The sequence below is a fragment of the Polypterus senegalus genome, unplaced genomic scaffold (genome assembly GCF_016835505.1).
Source record: "Polypterus senegalus isolate Bchr_013 unplaced genomic scaffold, ASM1683550v1 scaffold_3109, whole genome shotgun sequence".
NCBI classification, from domain to species: domain Eukaryota; kingdom Metazoa; phylum Chordata; class Cladistia; order Polypteriformes; family Polypteridae; genus Polypterus; species Polypterus senegalus.
This window is the reverse complement of record NW_024382720.1, coordinates 42,800-49,337: the sequence shown is the minus strand read 5'-3', so window position 1 is coordinate 49,337 and position 6,538 is coordinate 42,800. Positions and strand designations below refer to the sequence as shown.

Here is a 6,538-nt window from a genome sequence, read left to right as displayed (position 1 = left end):
ACTAGATGTGGGTTTGGTACCTCAGAATGGTTAATTTTTCTATTTTTAATACTTCTGTGACAAGCATATGCCTCAATAAAACTACCTTCAGGTCATCAGTAAAAAAACGTTTATGTGCAAATGGCTCTTGACATGTTAAAAGCAATCATTGACAAAGAGCCAAATGTTTTGCTCTGTGTCTGTCTTGCACACCAATGCAAATGAATGAGATCAGAATTGTTTTAATTTCATTTAAATATTTGCATAGACGAATTTAGAGTATAAAACTGCATCAGACAGCCCAGTGTTCAGAGATCCTGAGACCTCATCATCTGAGCCGATCACCATGTTCTTTGAGAAAGCAGTTTGCCTCCTTGCCACCCTCGCTATGCTGGTCACAATGGCTGTGGTGAGTATTAATGCTCTACTAGGAGATCTTTTCCATATTTCTGGTCATTTCAGATGGTTTACTCTAAAATACATGAATACGACAGGCTCTCAGACACAGCAATATAGCACACTGAATGGTTTTCAATGCTGACTAAAAACAGAATTATTCAACTTTTAGTCTACATTTAAATCTTTGAAATTAGCAGAAGGACTGGCCTTCAACATCTGTGGTGTTTCATTTTTATTTCTTCTTAAAAGCAAATTAAATGATATTGGTATGTCAAGCAGAATATTCTAAAACACAAAATAAAAACATTAAATTGTAGCAAAGGACAAAAGCAACCGTCTGCTGCTTTTAAAACATTGTGAAGGTTTACACTGAAGTTCAGGTTTATAGTCATGTGCACACAATTTATTCTTCTTGCTCTTTTTTTTCCTTGCTCTTCCATTTTTTCTCTATGTGCCTGATCAACCTTTTCCAAACAACTTGGTCCTTCACCTCCTCACCAGTCAGGCCTTTTTCCTTTACTTCATCCATCCATCTCTGCTTTGGCTGCCTTGCTTTTGCTTCCTGCGAACTTCCATTCCCATCACTCATTTTCTCACATAAGTCATCATCTCTCCTCATCACCTCTCCATACAACTTCACCTGACTTTCCTGTACTTCTTAATCGTCTCTCACACTTTTGTGGCACCTTTGTCTCTCATTTTCTATTCTGTCCTTTTTTTGTATTTCCACACATCTATCTTAACATTATCATTTCTTCAACATCCACTTTCTTCTCCTGCACTCTTACTGCTGTCCTAAAAACCTTCCATTTGATCCATCCAAACTGCACTCTGGGTTATCTCTACATTTAATTCTCCATTTTGAGCTCTCTTGTAAATAGCTTTCCCTGCAACATAACTTCTTATTCTTCTTAATCAATAAACCTCAGATATTCTGTCCTCATCCTATTTATCTTCAACCCTCTAATATCCAAAGTCCTTCTCCATTCTTCCAACTTACTCTCCACTTTCTCTTTTCTGGTGCACCTAACACAGTGTCATCATCTCAAAGCCTGCACCAGGAGGTTTGGTCTTTTATCCCACAAATTAACACATCCATAAGCAGATCAAAGTACACAATTGATTGAATTTTGTAATTGCATTTCTCCCACAGATGAGTGGTGGTAGTGTAATACATACAACAGAGAATGAACACAAGAGGAGCCATAAAAACAATAGTATATGATAGATAAGAAACACTTATGAAGATGTTGATATGACAAGCTGTTGAGCAGCCTTATGACCTTCAAATAAAAACCATCCCAAAATCTAACAAAGTGGGACTAATAGCTCTGAACAGAAGTAGACGAACAGTGACAGTGAACAACAGTGTTTGATTTTACAGCTTACCTGTATAAGACAAAATGTGTTATTTATACCTTGGACAAAAGGGAGCTGTTCATCAATAATTTTCAGAGCTTCCATCACCTGTGTGTCAGTGACTTGTTAAAGAGAGCTGAGATGTGTTGTACCCTAATCTGGTCCACAGTGATTGAGACTCCAAGAAAATGAATGTCATTGACTGCTTCACAATATCTGCCAAGTGTAGATAGGTGTGCAGCCTGCCTCCTACTTTGTGAAGTGCACGAGCGTTTCCTTGGCTGTATTTAATTTCAAGGTGAGGTTGTCACCTTTACAGAACTTTGTCAGAAGGCAAAGCTCTTCTCTGGTAGCTGGCTTATGTAGGTTGGTGTTTAGGCCTACATTTAAATTTAATTCAGTTGAAACTATGCTTGGCTTCTGAGCCATGTCATGTGGTACGCCACTTCTTGAGAAGAGCCTGAGGGGAGGATCAGCATGGAGAAGGTAAGGCAGCCATTTCATAATGACAGACAACTCCGTTGTGAGTTCCACCGTTGAGACTGGTGGGAATTCTTTAGAGTTGAAAGTGTCAGTGACAATGACAGCATTTTGGTCATCATAGTTTTAGTAAAATAGAGTAAAGCTTCATCCTATAAATGGCAACAATTCCTAATTTTTCAATGTCATTCTCTTTCAGTATTTGTTGCTTATTGAATGAAGCCATCACTGTTAAAGAACACTTTTGTCCAAAGCCTTACTAATCTCATACTTTCGTTTTCATATTTTTCATAGTTTCATATTTCTCTCTTTCAGGCACATCCAGATTACCCTGATTCTGCAAATGGAAGAAGACATTGTAAGTGTTATGTCTAACATGTTCACCTAAGCAATTAGCACAATTAAAAAGGAGAACGGCAGTGCTAGTGTGGTGTGTTAGTCCTTGAGATGTTGAATTATTCAACATGCTGTGTTTTGTAATGAGTTCCTTTAAGACTGAGTAGCAACGTAAATTTCACAGGATTCTTAACTGGCATTCAGACAGCCGTGGGTCATGAAGCAACCACAAAACAAGCTAAGGAGGAAAAAACACCATTGCCAGAATTCTTGAAAAAAACACTGACAAAATACAGAAATAACTCCTAAGAATAACACTGGTGCCTTGTAGTTAGGAGACCCGGGTTCACTTCCCAGGTCCTCCCTCGTGGACTTTGCATGTTCTCAAACTGTCTGCATTGGTTTCCTCCGGGTGCTCCGGTTTCCTTCAGAATCCAAAGATATGCAGGTTAGGTGGATTGGCGATCCTAAATTGTCCTTAGTGTGTGTCTGTGCCCTGCAGTGGGCTGTCACCCTGCCCAGGGTTTGTTTCCAGCCCTGCGCCCTGTGTTGGCTGAGATTGGCTCCAGCATTCCCCCTTGACCCTGTAGTTAGCATATAGTGGGTTCAATAATCAATGTATGGATGGATAAATCCTAAAAAGATAAGTTCAAGTGGGCAGCATAAAGCATGCATCAGAAAACCTTTCACTCAGCTTGTATAATGTAGAGGAAATATTTAAGACAAAGAGGGAACTTATTATTAAAACTGTACTTTGCAGACAGCAGGGCACTAATTAAAAAAGCAGAACAAGAAAACACGTTTGTCACAGGAAAACAAATTATTTTGAACAAAACATTTTTTTGTGAATATTGGTATTAAAAAAGGGCTATTCCAAGGTGTGTAAATACCACAACATAACACTTTTAATTCTGATTCATATAATTCAGGGTCTTTAGAGTTTCTGCTGACATCACGGGGTTCAAAGAACAAGATGACCCTGGATGGGCACCATGCCATTGCAGTGCCAACTCGCACATACTGAAACCACCTGAGGGAAACTGAGAATCAACAAGGAACTTAAAACACACATATTTGGGATGTGGAATACAATCCTAAACAGACACAGGGAGAACATGCAGAACTTGCATTGACAACAAACCAGATTAGCATTTGAATGCAGGATCACAAAACTAGCACCACTAACTACTGTGGCACCTAAAAGTATCAAAGCCAAGCATGTCATTCATTAATCAAAGAAACTCCCGCAATGTGCAGATACACTCCGCAAAGAACTTCCAACTGCTTTATTCCCATTATATTCCTCATTACAGAAATGTGTGAGTGTCTTTGTGGCCTTATTGTGTTTTTTTGAAATCGTTTACAGTTGGGCAAAATGTTTCACACATTCCCCTCACTTTCCATAACTTACACGTCTGCTAGTTTCATGTCTGCTTGACACTTGCTGCTTAATGTCAGTCTAATTACTACGAACACCTGAGGCTGTAGATTTCACTTTACAAGAAGATACTTACAGAGCCTCAGTGTTTGTCCATCTTTATCGCATTGCAACCTGAAGTTAAAATGGATTATTGGGAGGTGAACACCATTTGATTTACACAACATCCCTGCCACTTTGAAGGTGCAAAATATTTTCTAATCGTGATACAAGAAAAATATTAAGGCCAAACCTGAAATCCTGAGCATGCATAAGCATTCACTCCTAAAAGTAAATACTGTGTAGAGCCCCCTTTTGCTGCCATTCCAGCTGTAGATTTCTCTTTGAATGTCTCCATTACTTTATCACATCTCAGCACTGATATTTTTGACTCGACTCCAAACTGCTCTAACTCCTTCATATTCGGTGGGTTGCATTGGTGTACAGCCATCTTCAAATCATGCCATAGATTTTCAATTGGATTGAGGTCTAGGCTTTGAAGAAGCCATTCCAAAATATTGAAATGTTTCCCTTTAAAGTACTCAAATGCAGCTTTAGCATTATGTTTAGGGTCATTCATAGTCATGATGGTGAACCTTGGCAGACTCAAACAGGTCTTCCTCAAGAATTTCCTTGTATTTGGCGTCATCCACTTTTCCATCAGTCCTGACTAGTTTTCCAATCCCACAGCATGATGCTGCCACCACCATGCTTCACTGTGGGAATGGTGTCCTCGGGCTGATGGGAGTTTGCACCACAAATGGTGTTTCCCATGATAGCCATAAAGTTTACTTTTTGGATCATCTGTCAAGAGAGCCACAAGCTTTTGGGCAAACTTCAAATGTGCCATCTCATTTTGCTGCTTATAAATCTTGTTTCTTCTGTCCTCTGATATTTCTCTTGTCAGATTTGTAGTGGTGCCATATTCTTTCTGTTTTCTAATAATGGATTTTATGGTGTTCCATAGGATATTTTTATAACACTACCATGGTCCATCCTTCTCCTCCACTTTATCTCTGACCTGTTTAGAGTGCTCCTTGTTCTTCATGTTACTCATTTAGTGGTGTTAAAGAGTCAGGAGCATTTTCAGAAAGGTCTGTTTATGAAAGACATCATGTGACAGATCATGTGGCACTCTGATGGCACACAGGTGGACCCTAATGACTAATGATGTAAACTCTGAAGTTAATTGGTTGAATGAAATCTGATTTAAGGGTTTCACAGCATAGGGAATGAATACATGTGCACTCACAACTTTTTAGTTTTTACTTGTTTCTAAGTTTTATACGCTTGAGGCAAATGCTCATTGTTTGTTTTCACACAGAGTGACTGGTATGATGGTCCACACAGCTAACAACCATTTATGGTTCCTACACTCGGTCGTTAATTTCCCAGCGTTTTTAATTTATGACTTCCATCCATGTATTTACCAGACCATTCCCTTAGTGGTTTCTGTACCCTCCTCATTTGTGTCCCCTTGAACTAACTGTAGCCTTCTGTGGGTCTGATATTTGTAATTCATTTTTAGAATTTATGAACTTCCTTTTGAGAGACTGTGTACTTTTAATGTTGTATAAGCCCCAATAATTAGAGGTAAGATGTGAAATAGGACTCATTTTCACATCTCATGTCATTGTCCTGCATGTTTTCTATGCCTCACTCTAATCCAAATAGTTCAATTCTTTTCCTATTGTTTCAAAATTTAACCATAAAATGAAAACAACAAAAATGTCCTTGTTAGTTATTTAGTGTTTTAAGTTAGTTAAAATCTCTTGTGTGTTATTATTCATGTAAGCTCTTTGTTTTCCTCTTCTTACAACTGTAGTCCTTTACCATAAGACCTGCAGTCATCTGAGTAAAAGTTTAATTGTTACATTCACTGCAGTTTGGTCATTTATCTTTTTATCTCTTTTTTTGTAGGAGATGATATGATCCGCATCCACTGAAGCCTGTAACCACTACAGACATTGTGTGATCCATTAAAATAAAACAGTCATGCATATCTATTCCTTGTGTCTTCTGTCATCACTCCAGCTCTGGTATTCATCTTAAATTGGTTAATCCACCATGGTGAATCTTTGCAATTCCTTTGATTTCTGACAATTGTCTGCCAATAGTCAAATTAGAATGCTCTTGTAAAAATAAGCACCATGTGTTCACTTTCCTTCAGTATTGCTCAGTTTTTCGTTGCTCCAGTTTAGTTTTTGCTCTTTTCAGGTTCACCTTTAATCTTCTGTTTTGGTGTCTTCATTGTGGTTCAGTAATTCCCTGTTTGCTGGACCATCTGTTCTCACTCCTCTGCTCACACTCTCATTTCTTCTCCCACTTTCACTGAGTACAAGTATAAATTTCCTCTACTTAGTGATCAATTTGTAAAGGTCCCATCAGCATTTTGACCATTTACGCTTGTGTCAACAATAATATTTAAACTGACAGACATAAAACTCAATAACAAGTCCACCATAATCACAGTAACAGCACCGTGGCCTGATTCCACTGGTACTGTTTTCTAATACCAGGGTCTTTAAATAAAATCCAGTTAGCCCCATAGAGAGAAGCTGACTGCTA

At 38.5% G+C, this 6,538-nt stretch overlaps 1 long non-coding RNA gene across 1 annotated transcript; it reads left to right on the top strand.

The window, feature by feature from the left end:
* The first annotated feature begins 279 nt into the window (after positions 1-279).
* Positions 280-5,976, top strand: LOC120521173. The gene is made up of 3 exons (XR_005632045.1): positions 280-388; positions 2,533-2,575; positions 5,891-5,976. It is a non-coding gene; the product is annotated as an uncharacterized LOC120521173 (long non-coding RNA).
* The last annotated feature ends 562 nt before the right edge of the window (positions 5,977-6,538 follow it).